This window comes from Dermochelys coriacea, chromosome 11 (assembly GCF_009764565.3).
Source record: "Dermochelys coriacea isolate rDerCor1 chromosome 11, rDerCor1.pri.v4, whole genome shotgun sequence".
NCBI classification, from domain to species: domain Eukaryota; kingdom Metazoa; phylum Chordata; order Testudines; family Dermochelyidae; genus Dermochelys; species Dermochelys coriacea.
This window is the reverse complement of record NC_050078.2, coordinates 27997908-28021070: the sequence shown is the minus strand read 5'-3', so window position 1 is coordinate 28021070 and position 23163 is coordinate 27997908. Positions and strand designations below refer to the sequence as shown.

General features: G+C 38.7%; 1 long non-coding RNA gene across 1 annotated transcript; it reads left to right on the top strand.

The window, feature by feature from the left end:
- The first annotated feature begins 21631 nt into the window (after nucleotides 1-21631).
- LOC122458017 lies at nucleotides 21632-22180 on the top strand. Its single transcript, XR_006277833.1, has 2 exons — nucleotides 21632-21740; nucleotides 21782-22180. It is a non-coding gene; the product is annotated as an uncharacterized LOC122458017 (long non-coding RNA).
- Nucleotides 22181-23163: the final 983 nt, after the last annotated feature.

Genomic DNA, 23163 nt, shown 5'->3' with positions numbered 1-23163 from the left:
ACAGGTGAGACTGCGGAAGCCCCCATGTGTCTATCCCACAGCTCAGTGGTTATAGTACTTGCCTGAGAAGTAGGAGATGTCTGTTCAAATTCTTGTTTTCCACTCAGGCAGAGGGGGGAATTCAACCTGGCTTTCCCACATCCTAGGGAAATGGTCTACCCATGGGGCTAATAGATGAAAGGTCATGAGTTCCTCCATCTTTGGTAGGTTAGTGTGGAGTGAGGCAGGCATTTAACTCAATCTCACAAAAAATGAGTTAGCTGCCTGATTCCGGGAGAGGTTCCCGGATGTAGAGGGCAAGCAGAAATAGCCCTGCAGCCTGGACTTAGGTGCCTAACTCTGTAACGGGTCAGAGCTTATGATACAGCCCTGTTCTCAGCATCCCCCATTGCTTAGTGTAGGAAGTTCCCTGCCTAGCATGCTGTTTTTTGTGGTTGGTATAGGGAGTCATTGTATAGGGAGTCTAGACACCTCACTCAGGCTTTGTGGATCTGTGACGCAGCAAGGAGAGGGGAGTGTTGACCTGGGAATGTGGCAGGGGAGTTTCACTCTCTGCGGATGGGATACCTGAGAGCCTGTAACCTGACCCAGGAGGGGGACGGGGGGGTAACACCTCTGCCCTGGGAATGTGGGAAAAAGGCTGGAGGAGAGAGCCTGCTGTGGGGGGTTTAGTTTCAGTTTGGTGCTGGGTGGTGGAACGCAGGGAACCCCAGGGCCAGGGTCTAAACTCCCTGCTCCCCCAGAAGGACTTGACTGAGGGGTCCTGGTTGTACCCCCAAGCTCTTTTTTAGACTGTGTTCCGATCTCACTGCTGTTCCTGTGATTTTTTTAAGCATCCAAGAGTTAGACCTTGTCATGTTAGCATCACGATGTCCAAGTCTCTTTGTGGATCTAGGCTTCACTGATTTCAGTTGGCACTAGATCAGGCCACAACAGAATTTGCCTTAGGACAGGGCTCTACACTTTCGAGAGTCCCACACTAAGCACCCAAAATGGCAGCCAAAGTGTTCTCGCAAGATCCCTGTAACAAGTAACAGGGTAACAACCAAGTGAGAGTAAATCAAGTCTTCTGTTCTTGGGGTTTTTCTCAAAGTGTGGGCCAAATTCTAACCTCCAACTTCTATGTATAGCTCCACGAACATCTGAAAATAAATATGGTCAATTTCATCTTCTTATCTATCACCATGGATGCAATGTAGTTGTAGCTGTATTGATCCCAGGATATCAGAGAGAAAGTGGCGGAGGCAATATCTTTTATTGGACCAATTTCTGTTAATGAGAGAGAGACAAGATTTCAGACCTGAAGAAGAACTCTGGGTGGCTTGAAAGCTTGTCTCTGTCACAAACAGAAATTGGTCCAATAAAAGATATTATCTCACCCACCTTGTCTCTCTATCATCATGGAAGTTTTCCCTGTGTGAGGACTGAAGAGCTGATCATATCATCCCACTGAAAGGGTCTATGAGGAGGAAAACTGAAACAATTTGAATAAGATTCTCAGTGACCCTCTCTCTATATGCTACCTCCAACGTATAAGGAACTGATGTTGCAATGGAACATATCCTGCTAACAGTACTGATATCCTCTCTCATTTAGTAATTTAGGTTAATAAGGTGAAGTTTCCTATCTGGTAAATGTTATTTTCAACCCTCATTTAGTCTTGGTACTCCATGCTGCAAATTATAACCATTTGACTTCATATAACATCCCACCAGACAGTGCCTAGTCACTAGTGGGACTAACTGTACATACTCTTGGGATTCTAATAGATGCTTCCCTACCTAGGACTAATGAAGTCTCCTGGGTTTACTATTTTTTTGCTTTCTGTTCTATCCTGACATTAAATAATTTAACCCTTATTGGCAACAGAAGATGTTGTGATGGAGGTAATTTATTGTACCACTCACTTTCCAGTCATCAGAATCCTTTATTGCTCTGCTGATTATGAGACTGACTTTGGTTGCCCAAAAGCTAGGTGTTCTTAATGTCTGCAGCTAGTCCAATTTTAGCTCTCCTGCCAAATTCAATTTTCAAGTAGGAATTCATCTGACATCTCCTGACGCCTTAGCTTGTCTGATTGTAATTCAAGTTTTATATAGTTGTGCAGCACGCCCTGTCAGCAAAATGTGAAAAAACAGCTCCCAGCTGTGGACTGGTACATATCCGAACACCAAATATCTTTCCTAAGATGCAAGCAAAGGTTGTTTTAAAAATGAATAAAGTCTTTCACTGATGATTTTGGTTCTTGTATCAAAGTGCTTGGTACAATAACATATCTAAAAAGAGACTTTAATGTTGGGAGGACTTTCAAATGTGTCAGTTCAAATATAGAAATCCATTTAGCTTTTAGTATATACTTCAGATTTTTTTTCTTAGAATATTTTCTAATTACATTCTGCTCATATGAAGAAAAATGTCCCCAAAATCCCTCTTCCTTTCCTGTATTTTCCTGCAGGAAAGTCATAAATCTGAGCATCTGATATCATTTTCATAAGAGTAGAATAGGGTATATAATCAAATGATCATGATTGCACTGTGGCTGCTAGCAGAAGACAATCAGAGGGGACTTCTGAAAGCCCTGATCCGTGTCTAAACCTGTCATGTGGTGGTTCGCTGAGAGTGCTCTCCAATCTCAGTCACTGACCACAACCACTCCAGGTCTTCTTAACTACTACTGTACTTTATTATATATTATATTTACAATCAGTAGCCAGCTTCCCCACTTGCTTTAGGGAAAGAGGATGGGAAACAACAGCAGTAGCAGCCAATCCTGCCTACTTCTGCTTTCTTTCAGGCTCCCTATTCTCCTACCAGCACTTCCTTCCTGTTTGCTTGTATAGTCCTAGTTGCTGGGGAAGCTTCCACCCAATTAGCCTCTCAGGTGTACCTCCACGCAGTTAATTGGCTTTCCCTGCCAACTGTCTGTCTTTCAGTCAGAGCTCAGTTAATATAAACTGGTAGGAATTGGAGTGCTGAGACAGCAGCTGACACCCTATTACAAACCCCCAGATATTTTCCATACAATCAAAAGATGTGTAGAAAAATACTGGCTAAGTAACTTCTTTTTGGTTTTCTTCTCCAAGTTTAGCCCAATGTGAAAGTCCTCGAAATATAATGTCCCAAACTCTTTTTAATTATGTTTTTATAACCACATTCTCAGTTGACAAGAAAGTATTTTGTTTACATGAGAAAAAAACGGAAAAAATCCTTAATAACATAGCCAAGAGGAGAGAAAGGCTTTGATATATTACCTAGCTCTCAATAGAAAAAGAATAATATTTCCATTAACAAATCCTATAGGGCTTTCCTAGACAAATTTTACTTTTATGTTTAAAGAAATAAGACTGAACAGACAAAAAAGGAAGAGCAAATGTTAAGAAGTGTTTGTGAACAAGGTCAAATGTCCAGTGTGTCTGGAATACCAGGTGTCCAATGTCTGACTACCCGCATGATCTCTATATATCTTTCCCACAGAGATCTGTACTTGTGATGAGTTCTCCCTAATGTGTTTTCCTTAAGAGATGGCAACAATCCCAGCTTGGAGACTTGTATTTAACTTGTCCAACAAAGTCAAATATATATATATGGATGTTTTCAAATGAATGCCAAAGTAAGGATTCTATACAGTGGACCGTTTACCTCCACTTTAACAGTTTCAAAGACAACAAATAAGCCAGGAAAATGTAAAAAGCAAGCATCACATTAAAAAAAACAACCACCATAACTGGGGCTCAGATTCACCAGGGTTCTTAAAATATATGCCTAACTGTAAACATGAAAGTAGTCCCATTAAAGCCAATGGAGCTACTCACATGCTTAAAGTTAGGAATCTACTCCACTGGTTATTTGAATTGAAGTCTGAAAGAACATTCTAGCTTTGGTCACATTCCTGGAAATGAAAAGATCTTATGATTTTTATTAGCCAAACTTTCCTTCTTCAAGTAGCGTACAGATCTTAGGGTATGTCTACCCGGCAACTAGATCCTTGCGGCTGGCCTGGCCCAGCTGACTCAGGCTGCAGGGCAGTTTCACTACTGTATAGACATCTGGGCTCAAGCTGGAGCCTGGGCTTAAGGACCCTATAAGTGGGAGGGTCCCAGAGCTCAGGCTCCAGCCCAAGCCTGGAAGTCTAAACAGCAATGAAACAGCTCCACTGAGCCCTGCAAGCACAAGTCAGCTGGCATGGGCCAGCTGCGGGTATCTAGTTGTTGTGTAGATGTATCCTATATCTCTAAATATATTTGCTGAAAATATTACCTGCCTCATAGTTAGTTTAAAATACTTGCCATTTATTTCTGCTTGATTCTGATCTTAGATACAAAGTTGTAAAGGTGGAATAATATGATTAGCTATACTATCACTGCCCTAAATCCAGTTTAGGGTAAGATTATGATCTTGGTTATAACTGTAAAGCTATGGTAACTTTAGTGACTTCAATAGAGCTATTCCAGATTTACAGCCATGAAATGGAGAGCAAAATGTTTCCCTAAATTGGGTCTAGGGCAGGTGATGTGACAGTGGCTTTAAAAAATATGTCCCACAAGAATATAGAAACATAGACCTTTTCATACTAGATAGGATCAATGGTCCATCTAGTTCAGCATCTTGTTTTTCAAACTAGCCAATACTAGATGATGCAATGAAAGGTGCAAGAAACATAAAATGGACGATAATGCAGTAGCATGCATATAAAGAAGTTTCTTCCTAACTTCAGGCAGTTAGTGGTTGACTTATGTGCAGAAAGAACTTACGGTCTTTAGAACAAAATATAAAACACACTTATTTGACTTAGATTCAGAGAGAAAAGGTGGATGAGGTATCTTTTATTGGACCAGCTTCTGTTGGTGAGAGAGACAAGCTTTCAGGCTTCAAAAAGCTCTTCTTCAGGCCCTGAAGATATTATCTCACCCACCTTTTTGCTCTAATATACAGGGACCAACATGGATAAAACAATACTGCATACAACAATGGAAGATATTAGAATCATACAGGGAATTAAAAACTCATACAGTGAGATGGAGAGAGAGAGAAATATTTATCCTTATGATTTTGGGTAAAATTTGTTAGTCTATCAAGTAAAGTGGGTCAGATCACCAGTGAGAATTGGCTTAGTTCCAGAGACTTCAGCACAGCTCTGCCAATTAACAGCAGCTGATGAACTAGTCCATCGTTTTGTAGTACAAGAGATTTGATATCCCTTATACATATTTTTATTATAAAGGATGAGATAAATTATACCAATCCAGTAGAAAAAAAATCATAAAAATTCTTCAGGGCTATCTTCTTCAGAGGGCACTGATACAATATATGAGATATAGTTGATTCTCAAGATATTCCAAACCATGCTGCATCCAGATGCGATGCTTTATTGACACTTTTGACCAGGCTTCTAAGCAACTCCCTCCTCGTCTCTCTGGACAAGTTCCCAAATTATTTCTAGTTTTCTTTCTCTAACCCATCATCCCTTCTGGGCTTTGGTAGTTAATAGCATATCAGAACACAAGAATGGTGATACTGGGTCAGACCAAAGGTCCATCCAGCCCAGTATCCTGTCTATCGACAGTGGTCAATGCCAGGTGTTCCAGAGGGAGTGAATCTAACAGGTAATGATCAAGTGATCTCTCTTCTGCCATCCATCTCCACCCTCTGACAAACAGAGGCTAGGGACACTATTTCTTGCCCATCCTGGCTAATAGCCATTAATGGACTTAACCTCCATGAATTTATCCAGTTCTCTTTTAAACCCTGTTATAGTCCTAGCCTTCACAACCTCCTCAGGCAAGGAGTTCCACAGGTTGACGGTGCGCTGAGTGAAGAAGAGCTTATTTTTATTTTTTTTAAACCTGCTTCCCATTAATTTCATTTGGTGGACCCTAGTTTTTACATTATGGGAACAAGTAAATAACTTTTCCTTATGCACTTTCTCCACACAACTCATGATTTTATATACCTCTATCATATCCCCCCTTAGTCTCCTCTTTTCCAAGCTGAAAAGTCCTAGCCTCTTTAATCTCTCCTCATATGGGACCCGTTCCAAACCCCTAATCATTTTAGTTGCCCTTTTCTGAACCTTTTCTAATGCCAGTATTGTACAGGGATACTTTGGCAAACCAGTAAAGTGCCTGAAACCACTATGGCTTATTGCTTAAAGCAGCCAAGTCAGCAGGCTGTAAATTAGCCAAGTCAGCAGGCTTAGCTTAACCAAGGCAGGAGGGGAAGAGGGTTTTTGGGTGCCACAGAGAGGGGAGCTTGACCCCGCATCCTTCCTGATAAGAATTGTGTTGAAGTGACTGATACATGCATCTTAGAAGAGCAGGATGTGCCCCAGGAATGTCTATTGGGGCCTCAAGGCTGCAAACTCTGGAAAAATCCACACCTGGTTAATCGATAATCAGAAGAAGCCTCTTGCTTGCCCATTGGAACTGCTTGCTTAACAAGTTTTCTTAAAGGGACATGTCATTCTATTACTCATGTATAAATAAGGGGAAAAAAATTGAGATGGGGGACTCTTCAGGACTGGACTCTCTTTCTGGATGCATCTTGTGTTTCCCATCGGCAGCCCACTGTGCCACTCGAGAGCCACACTCAGCTTTGGTAATTATCAAGGGTTGGGGGTGTTTTACTAACCTGTTGCGGATGTGTGTATAGGTGCTTGAGAATAAGTAAAGTTTAGCTTTAAGTGAAAGCACTCTTATGTTGTCCTGTTTGTGCCAGCCATCTATCGGTTGGACGGGCCGTGTCTCCCGATTTATTTCCACCACCTCGCACAGAGTAAAAGTTACCAAGAGCTTTGGGTTGAAAGAACCCAGGGTAACAGTATATCTATTTTGAAATGAGGGGACCACATCTGTATGCAGTATTCAAGCTGTGGGCATACCATGGATTTATATAAGGACAATAAGATAGATCTTATTCTCTATTCCTTTTTTAATGATTCCTAACTTCCCGTTTGCTCTTTTGACTGCTGCTGCACACTGCGTGGACGTCTTCAGAGAACTATCCACGATGACTCCAAGATCTTTCTCCTGATTAGTTGTAGCTAAATTAGCCCCCATCATATTGTATGTATAGTTGGGGTTATTTTTTCCAATGTGCATTACTTTACATTTATCCACATGCAATTTCATTTGTCATTTAGTTGCCGAATCACTTAGTTTTGTGAGATCTTTTTGAAGTTCTTCACGGTCTGCTTTGCTCTTAACTATCTTGAGCAGTTTAATATCATCTGCAAACTTTGCCACCTCACCGTTTACCCCTTTCTCCAGATCATTTATGAATAAATTGAATAGGATTGGTCCTAGGAATGACCCTTGGGGAACACCACTAGTTACCCCTCTATATTCTGAAAATTTACCATTTATTCCTACCCTTTGTTCCCTGTCTTTTAACCAGTTCTCAGTCCATGAAAGGATCTTCCCTCTTACCCATGACAACTTAATTTACATAAGAGCCTTTGGTGAGGGACCTTGTCAAAGGCTTTCTGGAAATCTAAGTACACTATGTCCACTGGATCCCTCTTGTCCACATGTTTGTTGACCCCTTCAAAGAACTGTAATAGATTAGTAAGACATGATCTCCCTTTACAGAAGCCATTTTGACTTTTGCACAACAATTTATATTCTTCTATGTGTCTGACCATTTTATTCTTTACTATTGTTTCAACTAATTTGCCCGGTACTGATGTTAGACTTACCGGTCTGTAATTGCCAGGATCACCTCTAGAGCCCTTCTTAAATATTGGCGTTACATTAGCTATCTTCCAGTCATTGGGTATGGTAGCTGATTTAAAGGACAGGTTACAAACCATAGTTATAGTTCCACAATTTCACATTTGAGTTCTTTCAGAACTCTTCGCTGAATGCCATCTGGTCCTGGTGACTTGTTACTGTTAAGTTTCTCAATTAATTCTAAAACCTCCTCTAGTGATACTTCAATCTGTGACAATTCCTCAGATTTGTCACATACAAAAGATGGCTCAGGTTTGGGAATCTCCCTAACATCCTCAGCTGTGAAGACTGAAGCAAAGAATTCATTTAGTTTCTCTGCAATGACTTTATCATCTTTAAGTGCTCCTTTTGTATCTCAATTGTCCAGGGGCCCCACTGGTTGTTTAGCAGGCTTCCTGCTTCTGATGTACTTAAAACACATTTTGTTATTACCTTTTGAGTTTTTGGCTAGCTGTTCTTCAAACTCCTTTTTGGCTTTCTTATTACATTTTTACATTTAATTTGGCAGTGTTTATGCTCCTATCTATTTACCTCACTAGGATTTGAGTTCCTCTTTTTAAAAGATGCCTTTTTATCTCTCACTGCTTCTTTTACATGGATGTTAAGCCACGGTGGCTCTTTTTTAGTTCTTTTACTGTGTTTTTTAGTTTGTGGTATACATTTAAGTTGAGCCTCTATTATGGTGTCTTTGAAAAGTGTCCATGCAGCTTGCAGGGATTTCACTCTAGTCAGTGTACCTTTTAATTTGTGTTTACTAACCTCCTCATTTTTGCATAGTTCCCCTTTCTGAAATTAAATGCCACAGTGTTGGGCTGCTGAGGTGTTCTTCCCACCACAGAAATGTTAAATGTTATTATATTATGGTCACTATTTCCAAGTGGTCCTGTTATAGTTACCTCTTGGACCAGATCCTGCACTCCACTCGGGACTAGATTGAGAGTTGCCTCTCCCCTTGTGGGTTCCTGTACCAGCTGCCCCAAGAAGCAGTCATTTAAAGTATCGAGAAATTTTGTCTTTGCATTTCGTCCTGAGGTGACATGTACCCAGTCAATATGGGGATAATTGAAATTCTCCACTATTATTGAGTTCTTTATTTTGATAGCTTCTCTAATCTCCCTTAGCATAGTCATTTTATTTTTAAAAATCTCTTCCCTTTATTGTTTGTAACATTAATATGTCTTCAGGATTTCAATGAGATTCTACCCAAGCTTCTGTTCCCACCACACATTTTGCAGTTTCAGGTCCTAGTTTGAGGGGCATAAGCCTTTAGCTAGAAATTCCAGTAGCTGGGTCCTAACATTCTCACCCTTCAGCATCCAAATTGTCTTTAGGAAGTTGATATTCTTTTATGCAATGCAGAGCCTTCCATTTCTGGTCACTATGTGGCTGATGGAACATTGTGAAATCTTTGACTGAAAACTTGAAAGCACAGGACAGTTTGGATTTTCTAGTGACGACAGCACATGCTTATGTATGCACGATGTGTTGCCACAAAACAGCACTGTGACTCACTCGTTTAGTCCCTTAAACCTCCAGGAAAGGAATGTCTTTTAAAAGTTAACATTCCATTTCCATCTGCTTTCCAAAACACCCTCGTTTGTAAATGTTCTCTTGATTACATTTCATTGGTGGTTTTACTGAAGCTGTCTTCACCTGTCTCCTCATGAAGCTGCTTGATAGAATGTGTTTGGATTTTCAAGGGGCTTTGAATTTAAGCGTAACCCTTCAAAAATGGTTTTATTTTTTTGTTTTGTTTTAGTAGGAGCAAGCCACTGAGCTGAGCTAACATGCAAGACCTTCTTTGTCCCATGCCTAAGCACATTTCAATCACATATATCATCATGTTTGCTTTTGCTGTTTGGATTCTGATTGCTGTGCCAATAACTCAGGATTTTATCCTTTTCCTTTAACAGGCTAGACAGTATTGACTGTGTGATTTTAAAAGGTCTGGCCAGATATCTCTAGCTAATGACATTTTGCTCTGCAAAATCTCCACTTTGCTGAGCCAATTAAGAATAGAACAAAAACTTCTCAACTTTCTTTAAAATGACTAAGATCATCAAACAAAATGGACCTTGCATAGAGGAACTTGTTCTCAATGGATTTAACAAACTGCCATGCTAGTTCCTGGCTGATCCTTATAACCAGGAACTGGCTGTTAGCCAGAAAGGACAATGTATCAGAGCAACGAGCTGTGGAAATAAGAATCTTATTATTACAGATCATTAAGAGACCATGGAAATCACTTTTCTTGATGCCCTTTCTTCATTAAGTTTTCTTTCCTATTCTGAACAATAAGTAAATGAGACAAAAGGCCAAAATCAGACCTGAGTTACTTGGTCAGAGCTCCATTGAAGTCAATGGAATTATGCGGCTTACAACAGACATGGCTTTGTCCTGCAGTGTTTAAAACTGTTTTAAGCCACACCATTTATTACATCTGAAGCTCCAGCTTACAATGTTACCATCAAGCAGGAAGCTATTTTTTAAATATTCCATATGCAGAGAGTACATTTGAGCCACACTCAAGGAGCCAGCAATGCTGATAACTACAGTGTACATTAAAATATGGTTTTCCATTTCATATTTATGTAAAATAGGTACATTAATTCTGTGCCTTTGTTTCTGTCTTCTCTAGATATATAAGCATGCCTTAAAATGGACTTAATGTAAACCAAATGCGTACATTTCTAGTAACAGGCTACATTAGTTCAAAATCTTGACATTTGTTTTTGCACATTATCTCCTTGTGTTTTGAACATAGCAGTGATGTCTGTAGTTCTCTCATGCAGTGCACCTGGATCTGCATGTCTGAGTCTGCTTTTGAGGTCCTTAAACAGTTATGTGAACTGCCTGTTTTCAAATTAATAGCACATGCACTCAGTTTTTAGGCTCTTAAGCTTATGTGCAAAAATATAGAGATATAAAAGTTGCATGATTTACTGGACCTTTCACTTACTGAAATGATTGTCTGATTTACTAGTTCCTCTTTTCAAACTGAAATCAATATTAAAAGAAATTAAGAGGTTTCAGAGTAGCAGCAGTATTAGTCTCTAAGGTGCCACAAGTACTCCTTTTCTTTTTTTAAAAGAAATTAAGGGAAATTAAGGGAAAGGGAAAGAAAATGGTTATTCAAAATGCATTCATTCTCTTGCTAACTACAAAAGTGATATTGTAATGAAGTGATTTTAAATGTTAGCTTTTTGGTTCATTGTGTGTGAATATAGTTGTATATTAAATTGCATATCTAACTGCCTTATGGTGGACCAACTTACATTTATATACTAAGAGGAACTGATTTTAAAAAAAATTTACCCACATTTGAATTTTATGCAAATATCTCACTCTTGATGGCCAGAAGTGTTTTTAGCTGCTATCACAGAACCAGGAGAAAGCAGATAGAAGCTGACATGACTACAGTTATAACACTGCTGTGACATAAGTGACCAATTAGACAGCAAAATAATCATCTGCATTTCATTGTTTGACATATTGGTAAAAATTTAACTTAGAGATCTGTTAACATTAATGAGAGTCCTGGGTCCCAATCCTTATACATCGACCAGAAATCTGTATGGCAAGGCAATTAGTACTCAAATTCTTGGTGGCGGAATGGGTGAAACCATTTGATGTTAATAACCAAATAGCAGAACAATGAATGACAGGTTTGGAAATAAGATACTAATCATTTTACTGTAGCTAACTGATCACTATGAGAAAGAGAGGTTAATTAAAAGCAAATTCCACTGTAATTGCTTTTGCAGCCCTTACTTAGTTCAGACCAGTGTCAAATAGCTTGCCCAGGGCTAGTGAAAGAATGTCTTGTAAGAAAGAATACATTTCAAGAGTGGAGGAATTCTTTTGAAAGACTCTAGCAACATGCCCAGTCAGAGAGGTTCTATGGTCTAATGCTACTGCTTCTGGATCAGAATGTAGGTACTCATCTACCTTGTAGAGAGCACCTTATGTTGATTTCAAGTAACCCCATTAACTGAGACTATAAGTGGCATTAATTAATATTGGAGGCAACAGCATTGGAGGGTGGAGAAAAGAAATAAAGTCAGGGACAAAAGAGACCCACTTAGCCCTTTTATATGGGTAGCTAAATTTGGCTTTAGTTGTTTTACTTTAGTCTGAACATTTTGGCTATTAAACTGTAATGTTGTAAAAGAATGGCAGATACTGAGGCTTTGGCCAGTCAAAATTAAATTTACTTAATGGAAAAAATAAGTAAGAGACTCAATAATAAAAGAGGAGTCAATTCCTAATTAATCCCATTTTGAGCAAACACTTTACCAGACAGCTAACATGCCATTCATTCCCCACTGGAACTAAAATGATGGGGATTGAAATTTGTAGGTCAGGGACTGACTGGTCTTTTAAAATGAAAAACAAGTTGCAAGAGGCAGCGTTTTTGAAGGGCTTCATATTGTTGCAGATCATACATCTAGGTTTCCTTTCAAAAGCATAATTTATTTAGCAATTCCGGAATAGATGTATTTATGTAACTTACAGTGCTCTATGTCCTTGCACCAATATACAGTAATGGAAATCAGATTGTTATTCATTTACATTCACACAATGAAGCAGGAACTGCTGTAAGATGGGCAGGATTTCACTGGGGCCTATATAAAGGCCTATATTCATTCACTAAAATTAATGATTTAGGGACTGTGGAAATGTTAAAAGTAGAATTTTATTGTTACTATTTCAGAGAAACTTATGTTCATTCCTAATTGTATTAATGAAGTGAAGGACTAGCAAGAATTGAGACATAGGTCAGATCTGCACTCCAGACCTCAGCTGTTATACTACAGGGGTCAGGGTGTGATGAGGTGTGATCCCTGACTGACAAAGCTGTGCCAAGAAAAGGCCCCAGTGTGAATCCCCCTATACCAATAAGTCTGCACTTTTACCAGGATAGCTTGTTTCATTCATGGCGGTGGTTTTATTATACCTGTGAATAGCCAGTACAGCTACTTCCCGACTGGGAATGCTTTGCCAGTATAGTATACTGGGATTCCTGTACTGACAAAGTGCTCCTAGTGTAGACATGGCCATAGTTACTTTTTAAAATCTTGGCCTCAATCTTTAAGAAAATCACTCTATTTCTGAAACAGTTTTTAAAAACTGATCTGAAAATTGATCTGGCAAGTCTGTGCCAGGCGGTTTGAATGGAGAGAGCATTTCTTATGGTTGGTCACAAAAATATTTTGCAGAAACTGTTTTAAAAACATTGCCCTATTCAAATTGTTTGGCACCGACCAATACAATAAAACCATTTGCAATATTACTTCTTGTAAACTGACACAGCTAATTTTCTTGAGTAGAGGGAATCAATATCTACATATTTTAGCTAATGTTGGAAGTCATGTAACAGATCTCGGGGTATAAGTCTGAAGAGTGCAGAAACCCTAACAAGCCCTTCATCTTGGCAGCACTATTCTCCACTCTGTATGCATGTATAGTTTGCACTGAAAGCAAGATTCTGCATCTGAGATTTACATTTGAATAGCTGGATCTGATTTAACGCATTAATACTGCCAGATAATATTAACCACGCAGCTTGGCCAGCACTTCTACACTGGGCAGTGGAATTCTGGAATAAAGGAACTGGTTCATTTTATGGTGGTGCGGTGGCTTTAGCTTATTCAGAATAGGTAGCAGGAGAGAGAGGATTCACCCCATGCCACTCTTCAGTTCTGTACAAGACTCTTTCAGTCCCTGGAGAGATGGGCTCTCTGAGTGCTATTGGGTGGTAAGCCAATAGGCAAGATATCCTTTTCACTGTAACTCCTGTTTACATGGGCTCTAGCAATATTCCGTTTCCCATGAGGTATACCGAGCTTTTTCATGCTCTTTGAAGCATAGCTATTTGCACTCCAAAGAAGTTAGGAATTTTAGAATAAATGCCGTGAATAAATTTCTTTAAACTAGTTTTTTTCCCCCTCTAAGAACCAGAAACCTGGTTTTGAACTCTCAGTTTATTGATCCATAAAATTTATGCTCTATGGCTCTGGTATATCAAGCTTTTGAGATGCATAGTAATTACTGACTAAAATGTCAGCACCTTCTCAGCCCATAGTCTCTGGGTTGTTTTTGTATGGTTTGACTATGACATGCAACATTTTGTAGAGATAATTAAAAACAGAATATAGATATTTTGTCGTCCTTTGTGTTTTCTATTCTTGATCTTTCTTTAAGTGCTAACAAATGTGTATGTCTCCATTCAGGACATTAAAACTATTATACAGAGACCATTTGTTTTTCTTTTACTGCAGTATGACAAAACAAAGGGAAATATAGTTAGGAATAAGTTTGCCCTCTAACATTTTATAAGGTGTTTTACAGTATATTTACTAGCATAATGAATGAGATGCAATTCTTAAACAAAATACTCATGTGTGTCAGATGGCCAGTGAATAGGCAGGCAAAAGAACAATGGGTTAGATGTACCCACCGGTCTCTTCTAGAAGAAGTTAGCTAAAAGGGTCACATTTTCAGACACACGTGTGAAACTAACACATACATTTGTGTGTACGCAGTGCTGGCAGCCAAATATCCTGATATGCTATGCATAAGCTGTTGTATGTTGTGCCCTGTGGATGCATGAACTTCTGAAAATTTGACTTCTTTTATAGAAATTGCACATCATTTATATGCTAAGTGAAAATACTGCACAGAGTTTCTAAGATACTTCCATAGTTACATACGGACCCAGATACTATGAATTAATTTTTACATGAATGTTAAGGTACTTCACTTGGCACCTTCTACTTGTTTAGCATGTGTATAACTATTTTATGTAACCTTCTTCTAGAACAATGAAGAGCCTGATAAGCATAAAGCATTGCTGGAGTCTGTTGTAGGGACATAGGAACCATATAAAGTCACATCTGGACATCTTTGCTTAGGGTGCGCCCTCCACACCTGCAATAATGGGGCTAGGAGTTATGGCAATAAAGATTTTCTTTTTCAAATAAAAAGAGAATCTAAGAGGAAAGGGAAGTAGGAGCCTCATGGGGCGGAGACTGAGCAATGAGAGAGGAGAAAGAAGGACTGAAGAAATTGTGACACATATAGGCATAAGAGCCTAGACTTCCTCTAAAAGGCAGAAGACTTCCTTTAAAACACATCTAATGCTGGGCACTGCAGAACTGAAGAGTTATACATCTGTTCTTATGTCAGTTCTGGAGAAAGGCAGTAAAATAGGTTAAAGGAGAATGGCTTACCAAAAGACTAAGAAAGCTGCTTATGCATACATAATTGCCAGATAAGCATCTTACAGAGATTGTTTGCTGTAAACATTACACTGTAACATGGAGATGGACTGCTGCAAGGATGGTCTGAAACCCATTCTGAAGTTATGGCAGGATCCATTAGCTTCCATAGGGTTAAAAATCCTCATTTCAAAAAGCCCCTCATGTCATCTAATTGGGCTTAGTTTTGCCCAGATAGGGGAGATTTGGGCCTTAATTGTATTTTTTCCATATTTCTCTGGGTTTACATTTGCAATAATAATTTATTTTAAAGCAGCTATTTTCTATACAGAAAATACATACCTTATTCTTGGAAGCTCCTTCTATATTGTTCTTCCAAGCCACCTAACTTGTTTGCAGTTACCACAGGACTCCAAACCTTCTTCCCTTACTCGCTCCAAAAATCCTTAAAAGCAAAACCATAGTCTCTAACACAAAATGCTAAAAATGTGGGTTGTTCAATTGGTTTAAGTTGAAGACTGACTGTTGAAAAACAAGTTTCCAAATAGTTCCTGGTATAGATTTTGAACCCACGCTGTTGGTTTTTTTTAATAAACTCACATTTACGAGTTGACAAGGGAACTAAATAATGGTAATAAATGCATAAAAATATGCCCTCCCAGTTTGAGAACTACTAAGATGCCAATTACCAATCCACTTGGAGTTCTTATACTGGAGTTACACGTCATTGGAAATATAGGGTTTATTAATGAGAATGCTGACAGAATCCAATTGATGTACCTCAGCAATATTATGAAATAACAGTGCTTGCTAGAGAAGTATTCTGAATCTTTACGGGATGGGTCCATCTCTGGGAAGACATGCCCTGAGTGTGAGGATTTACCAAGCTGCATAATTATACAGTGTGTTCCTTGTATAATCTAATTGTCTCCTCACTCAGCCACTCTGATGTCCAGCCACCTTCCCTTTACCTTAAATTTAGTTCATACCACGTGCATAACATTCTTCTCCATCTTTATATACATCCAAAAAGATGTTAACCCTTTAAAATTTCATCTCATGCTTCCTCTCTTCTGCCCCATTCAAGAGTATCCCCATCTATATAAGGTCTTTGTAAAGTGCCTATCACCTAGCACCTCTAAGTGCTGAATCTCCTTTTTATCTGGTGTTAAGATCTTCTCCTCTGTCATCTCATTTCTCATTTTCCCACCCCATCATATCAGTGAAAATATATTGTGCTACCTTTTCTCTAATATTTTACAAAGATTGTAAAGTTTGCAAAGCACTTTCAGATCCATTTGCTTTATAAAAGTAAAAACATTTCCATTTTCTTTGACCAAAAAGTCAGAAATATTTGGTCTATGTTTGTCCATTATTTTGTGTCTACTGGTAACTAAATGTATCTGTCAAGATAATTTGCTTAGATATTATACTGTATGAGCGCTATAGATGTACCTTTCAGTAAAACCATCCTCCATCCTATTCTATGTCAAGCAATCCAGACAGTTAAAGAAGGCTTCAATTATTTAAAACTAGAGATAGAACTTGGATTTAGATTCAGCTCTGCACTATTCCAGAATTTAAGATTCTTTTCATCCAGGGTTTTGATTTGGACCCATTTCTATTTAAAATAATGTTGACAGTCAAACAACAACAATAATAATGATGTCACCTAAATAAACACTAAACTTCTCAATACAGTTTGACTTCATCCAAAGTAACTTTAAATTTAAGTAAAAAACTATGCTGCTCCATTATGACTCCTTAGAACTGCAAACACACAGATGTATTACAAATACTATAGTGTTCTACACTACTGATACAAAACATTAGTTTTCAATAGTGTTACTGCACTATTTCACACTCTTTGAAATATACTGTATTTTTTAAAATGTAAGGGATTCAGGATTATGCTTTGCTATACATATCATTCTTTATATTATCAAGCAATGTTTTAAATTCAGTGATCGCCAAGGGAGTTTCTTGGACAACACAAAAAAGAAATCCCAGACAGCAAGCACATTTCCTTACTTTTATGTATTAAATATAAACAGCTGAGTGGATTTTCATGACATTCTATACAGTCCAGATGCAGACACAAGCTTTCTGAGAAAATCTGTTTCCAGATGCCTCATTCTTATAGTGTCTAAGATATAAACACTTGAAAAGTTGACATTTGCATTTAAAGAATAAGCCAGGACAGGGGAACATTATAATGCTGTGATTACTGTCACATATAATATATGCGTTACAATAGGATATTAAAAATGAATGTGTGCGCAGCCAGGTTAGGTTTATGTTCTACTTAATCTCACAGAAGACCAGGTAATTGAGGACTATTGATTTTCAGGACAAAGTAAAAAAATAATCTACTCAGTTAAAAATATGCTACATGCACATCTGTATTTTGGAGGTAAGTAATCATCAGATGATCTCTTAGTATATTTTAAAAAGATAAATCAGTTTAGCTGACATTGACTTATTAAGTCCCTGGACTTTATTTCTGCTAGAGCTAATTACAAGTCTGGCTTTGGTATGAAATATATCTTAGCTTTTGGGTCTGTACAAAACTTTTTCTGTGCATCTGGGGCCAAATCATAAAATCCTCTCATGTGCAGACATAACATCCCAAGAGAAAACTTGTAAAAGTTGGGTTTGTGAAAGGGGGAGAGAAAAACATGTCAAGTTATAATCATGCCGTTTCCTTCGAGTTCTTTCTGAGGGTATGTGGCAGAGTTCTCTGCTCCTCTCCCCTGTGAAATTAACAGGAGTTCAGACCCCACAGGACTCAGAAGGCCCATCTGCATGGAAGCCCTGTGCCAATGCACTGGCTCTTTCACCATGCAGATTCTTTGAAGGGAAACCTCGGCATGGAAATGGCTCTGCAATGAAATTGAAACAAATGCTCTAAAGTAAAAAATATATCAAACCCACAGGGTACATCGACAGAGATTGGTTCCTGTAATTTAGGCTTGTCAGTTCTTCCTGTGTTCTTATTAAGGCACAGAGAGTTTGTAAAACATTACACAACACAGTAGTAAGAGCCTGCTGTAAGCTTCCGCCCACCACAGCCTGTTCTGCTCCCAGCAGTCCAGATCCACACCTTCCAAAATGCGGGATGTACTTTCAGCCTCATGCATCTCCTGACACAACATTGACAGCTACTCCACACACTCCCCTCTACCCGACTGAGCTCCTGCTCATACATTCTGATTTATACCCTGGAGAAGGTTCCCATCATGGCCAGCTCTTAAAGAGACACTGCTCCTGAGACAGACTTAACTTCCCTTTCTTCTCTACAGAATCCTGGAAAAAAAGGGGAATTAAAAACAGAGTGGAAAAGAAGTGTATTGTTCATTGTTTAAATAGATTAAGAAAAGGGAGGAGAGTGATTATAAACTTTTGGGGGCAGGGACTGTATTTTTGTTTTGTTTTTGTGCAATGCCTAGCACAAAAAGACCCTGGTCCATGACTGGGGCTCCCAGGTGCTACCACAATAAATAAATAAATAGTGTTTATTGAAGCAGCCAATCAGATGTCAAGTCAGATATCCATAGCTGTAGCTGGGGCACATACTACAAAAATGTCTACTGATTCCCGCTAACTTGCCCCCCCTACTTTGTCCCTTTGGTCTCCAAAACTGGAAGAGACTCAAACCTATGGAGTTCCAGCAACAGAGTCTGGCTAGATCCCAATACAGTGGGAAGTGCTTCATGGAGCCAGAGCTCCTTCTTCCACATAATTAGGCTCGGTTCCTTTGAATCAGAAGGGATAATATTGCTTGTCAGCAATTAAATTCCGTACTTCATAAGCTTATTGCCTGAAGTGGAGTCAGGAAGGAATTTTTATCCATTCACACAATGTATCGCATTGTAAAATTGGTTAGGTATATTAAGGAAGACATGTCTGAAGCATCCCAGAGAAATATCACTGGCTGGATATTGGAACAGATGGACCTATAGTGTGATCTGCTATGGCAGTTTCTGTGTAATGAAAGAAATGTCCAATATGGACTAAACTGTAAGGAATCATACCGTAGTCCCTTAATCTGATTATATTGTAGAGTGAAGCACTTAAACATTTTTTTGAATCCTTCTTGGCTCATTTTAGTCCTAACAAGGTATATTTTGAAAGCAATTGGTATCTGTGTAAGAATCTGTCATTCTGTTGGAGCTAATATTTTTATATCATTGACTGTTTCTCCACTGTTGATTTGGAAAATTTCATAACTACTAGCATTGATAGTTTTCTGTGCCTTATAAGTTGCTTCTATGTTAAACCCCTTCAGAGTTCTCACAAGTGTCCAAATGAGGAGTTCATCTAGGAATAAGCCTATTAAAAATAACAGCTTAAATATTTCCTACAGCACATACATGAAGATGTTAGGACAGTATGCAGATGTAGTAGATTTGAACACTGAAGGCATAGACATTGCATGTTTCAGAAACGACTGACATAACTTTACAGTTGAAGATTCTTTATTCCAAAGTACATTTTTTAGGGCATGGTACACATTTTGGAAACAGCTGCCCCCCTCCCCAGTTGCTGAGCTAGAGCATTGATTTGGAATACAAATTTGCAGATACTGGGCTAGATCCTTAGCTAATTTAAATGGTGTAGATCCATTACAGTTAATTGAATTCTGCTGATAATGCACCAGCTGAGAATTGTATCCAGTGTTACTCACTGATCAGGAATTACAGTGGTAACTAAACCAGAACCCCAGCATGCACTCAAATAGCATGGCAATGGGACTCCTTTGCAGTTTTTATCTCACCCAGCTCCTGTGCTGTAATTTAAATTATGTGTCCTGCCTATAGGAATTGTTTGAACTGCAGCAACTTTTTATTTTCATATCTGACGGACAAACTAGACAAGAGGAGCAGAATTCTTGGTGAGACATGTAAAAAGAGTTTCGATCACTCAGCAGTCATTTAAAAAGCAACTAAATAAACTAAAGCAATGGTCAAAAGCCAAATAGCAAATTGAATTAGTTGTTAAATGTCATTAGATCCTTATCAGTATTAGTGGGTGGTCCAGATAGCATAAATTGGGTTTCTTTTGTCACAACAGGATGTTTAGACGTCAGTGAACATGTTCTCTGGTTTTATCTGTTGCCGTTTAAATTGGCTAAAAGCAAAACCTAGTATCAGTTAACCATTCAGTGGCAATAGCAGAATCTTGTCTCTGCATGCGGCAATTTAAGGTGCAAAATAGCAGTGTCAGCATGTCAGTACTTATGCTAGATATGTATCTCCTAAGGTTGCTGTGGCAAATATGGAACCAGAGGTTCCCTAACGAGTCACAGCTATCTCCATCTGTCAGCCTAAGCTGTAACAGGCATTTCATGTTAGCTTTCATGTACCTTTCCACTCTGTTGTTGAGTCAGATAGGAAGGCAATTGCTTACATTTCTGGCAGCTGATCAGTATTGTGGGGTGCAGTTGTAGCCAATCATGAAATATCACTTAAGAATCTGACAGCAGAATTTCTGGGTCAGAAACCTATCTAGCCCAGCAGGACACCAAGAAAATATGTTAAACTAGAAACTGTACTTGACAGTTTTATTACGCACCCCTTCTAAACAGCTACAGAGGGGAGCATATGTTGGTTTACAGCAATGTTTTTGGTAACAAGAAAAATATGAAGGTAAGGGCTGAGACAAACCAGAACTGAGATGGGACAAAGAGATACTTCTGACTGATTTTTAGCCTGTGAAATGTAAATTATATTGGTTTACAAGGGAAAAAATGATAATGTTTTGCCACAGCACAGTCTGAACTTATGTAGGGAATGTCCATTTCTGATGAATGCTGCTGTCACAGCTTAGCAATCAAACTGGTGAAAACAGCTTGCCTATACACTACCGATCTAAGGTGCTTATACTTGGCTCATTACTGAACTATCTGAATGCCTCACAGTCTTTAATGTATTGTCACGCTGTTCCTGCGAGGTAGGGAAGTGCTATTATCCCCATTTACAGATGGGAAACTGAGGCACAGAAATACAACAGGACTTGCCCAAGCTCATACTAGATGTCTTTGGTGGAGCAGGGAACTGAATCCAGATCTCGTGAGTTCCCTAACCATTGGCCCACCCTTTTTCTCTGTTCCCTGGTTATACAGCTCTTTGATTTATGATTATATACACTTCACTACACTGTTACTTATGCAGTTTAGAAGGCTTAGACCCTTAGAGAAATATCACCTTATTTGGCTTGAGTTGGGGATAACAATGAAACAATATTTTTAAAGCAAGATGCATGTTAAAGTTAATTACTAGTGAGATTCAAGAGGACAAGCTGTATTTTTCTTAATTCATTTATTCTCCCCTGCCCCCAATTACATTTACATAATTAAGTCCAGATGGGGTTTTAGGAATGAGACGCCATAAGTTTGCCTGCTCGTTTATAGGATTTTGGAATAAAAATGTAATAAGATGGATTATTAATTGTTCAAGAAGCAAAAACCCCAAGCCTATTTGTAACCTTTTTAAAAATTTCATTGGGAAGGTGTGGGAGCCCTGGAGAATGATAATCTCTCTCCAGCTATAGAACAGCCACAGTACCAGCAGGGGCACTGTAACATTCCTCACTATGCATCCAATGAAGTGAGCTGTAGCTCACGAAAGCTTATGCTCTAATAAATTTGTTAGTCTCTAAGGTGCCACAAGTACTCCTTTTCTTTATGCTGTCAAAGTGCTTCAACTCTAAACTGGAGGGAAACATCTAGGAGCAAGAGGCCAGCTAGGTTCTAGGCCTATTGAGGACTTGCTCCTAGAGTGTCTCCCTGTGAGTTGCTAAGGGCCCTCATCTCCCACTGAGTGGGAGACAAAGTTGCTTGGTGCCTCACAGGAGTACTCAAAACCTTGCAGAATTGAGCCCCTCCATCCTTAGTTTCTCTAACGAGACTGCCAGCAATTGTGATATGGACACATCCTATGGAACCAAACTGGGGACACCATCTTATTTCAATAGGCTACTGAAGAGATAGTAACAGCTTCTGGTCACTATTCATTACTGAACTGGATTAAATCTGAACTGGCAACAAAGAGATGAAAGGCTCCAGATTCTATCACTAATACTCTGAGACATCCAGGTTTCTATTCTTTAGGTCTTTTCTCCTTAGCATCACAACAGTCATTCCATCAATCAAAACTGCCATTTTGAATTAGCAATAGATGATCCGTAAAATAAGAAAAGCGAAATGACTTGTAACATATAATATAGCAAAAATAAATTACCAAACCCTTTATAGAAATTGCTGCACTCAAAGCTATTATTGGCTTATTAAGTGGCTATTCTCACTGAGATGTAATTTTGTAAGAAATCTCTGCCTGACTTTAAACTATTTTGCTATATGTGTTATTGTTTTTGTTACATTTACTACTCGCTGCTCATTTAGTTATTCATTGAACTAGATTGTGTTCAAAGAAAGGATTTTTCTAATTGTACCAAAGAAACTTTTTGATGATATCAGGAATTAAATCTTAAATTCCTGGTATGCAACTATGATTTTTTTCTTGAAAAGCTATACAGTATGATTTGTGTGTCTGTATGCATTAAAAAGCGCTAACACCCCTGAATATCTTAGAGTTTAAACACAACAAAATATATAATACATTTTTGGACTACAGTGTGAAATTATTTGTGCGAAAGAAATGCATGAATGCTAATTTTTGAGATTGAATTGAATGCAAAAAATAAGGAATTTGAAGAAATAACTTTGAAACAATACAGTGTATGATGCTTGTTCTAGGGTGATTATGTCGATGTGTCTGTAAAACTATGCTACAAAAACAGCACTTTGCCTTATGATAGTGGGACATGAGCTTAATGAGCCTGATTTTTCTCCGATTTACCTCAGTGAAAGCTTTGCTATTGACTTCAGTGGGAACAGTATCAGGCTGAATATGAATCATCAGGGGCCTGATCCAAAGCCCACTAGACTGCCATGGACCTCAACTGGCTTTGAGCAGACCCGCCTAGTTGAACAAAGAAGGCTGTTTTGTTGGTCTGTATTGCAGTTTGAATAGCAAATGCTAACTAATACAACAATTCTACTTGAGCACAGTTCCTCTCTCTGTCCTGAATAGACAAACAATACCCTCAGTCTGATACTGTAGTCAGACAAAGAGAGTTTCAATGGAAATCAAAGAAAGAGCTAATTTTCTAAAATTGGAACATTATCTGTCATGTGTTACTACTCTGTAATTATG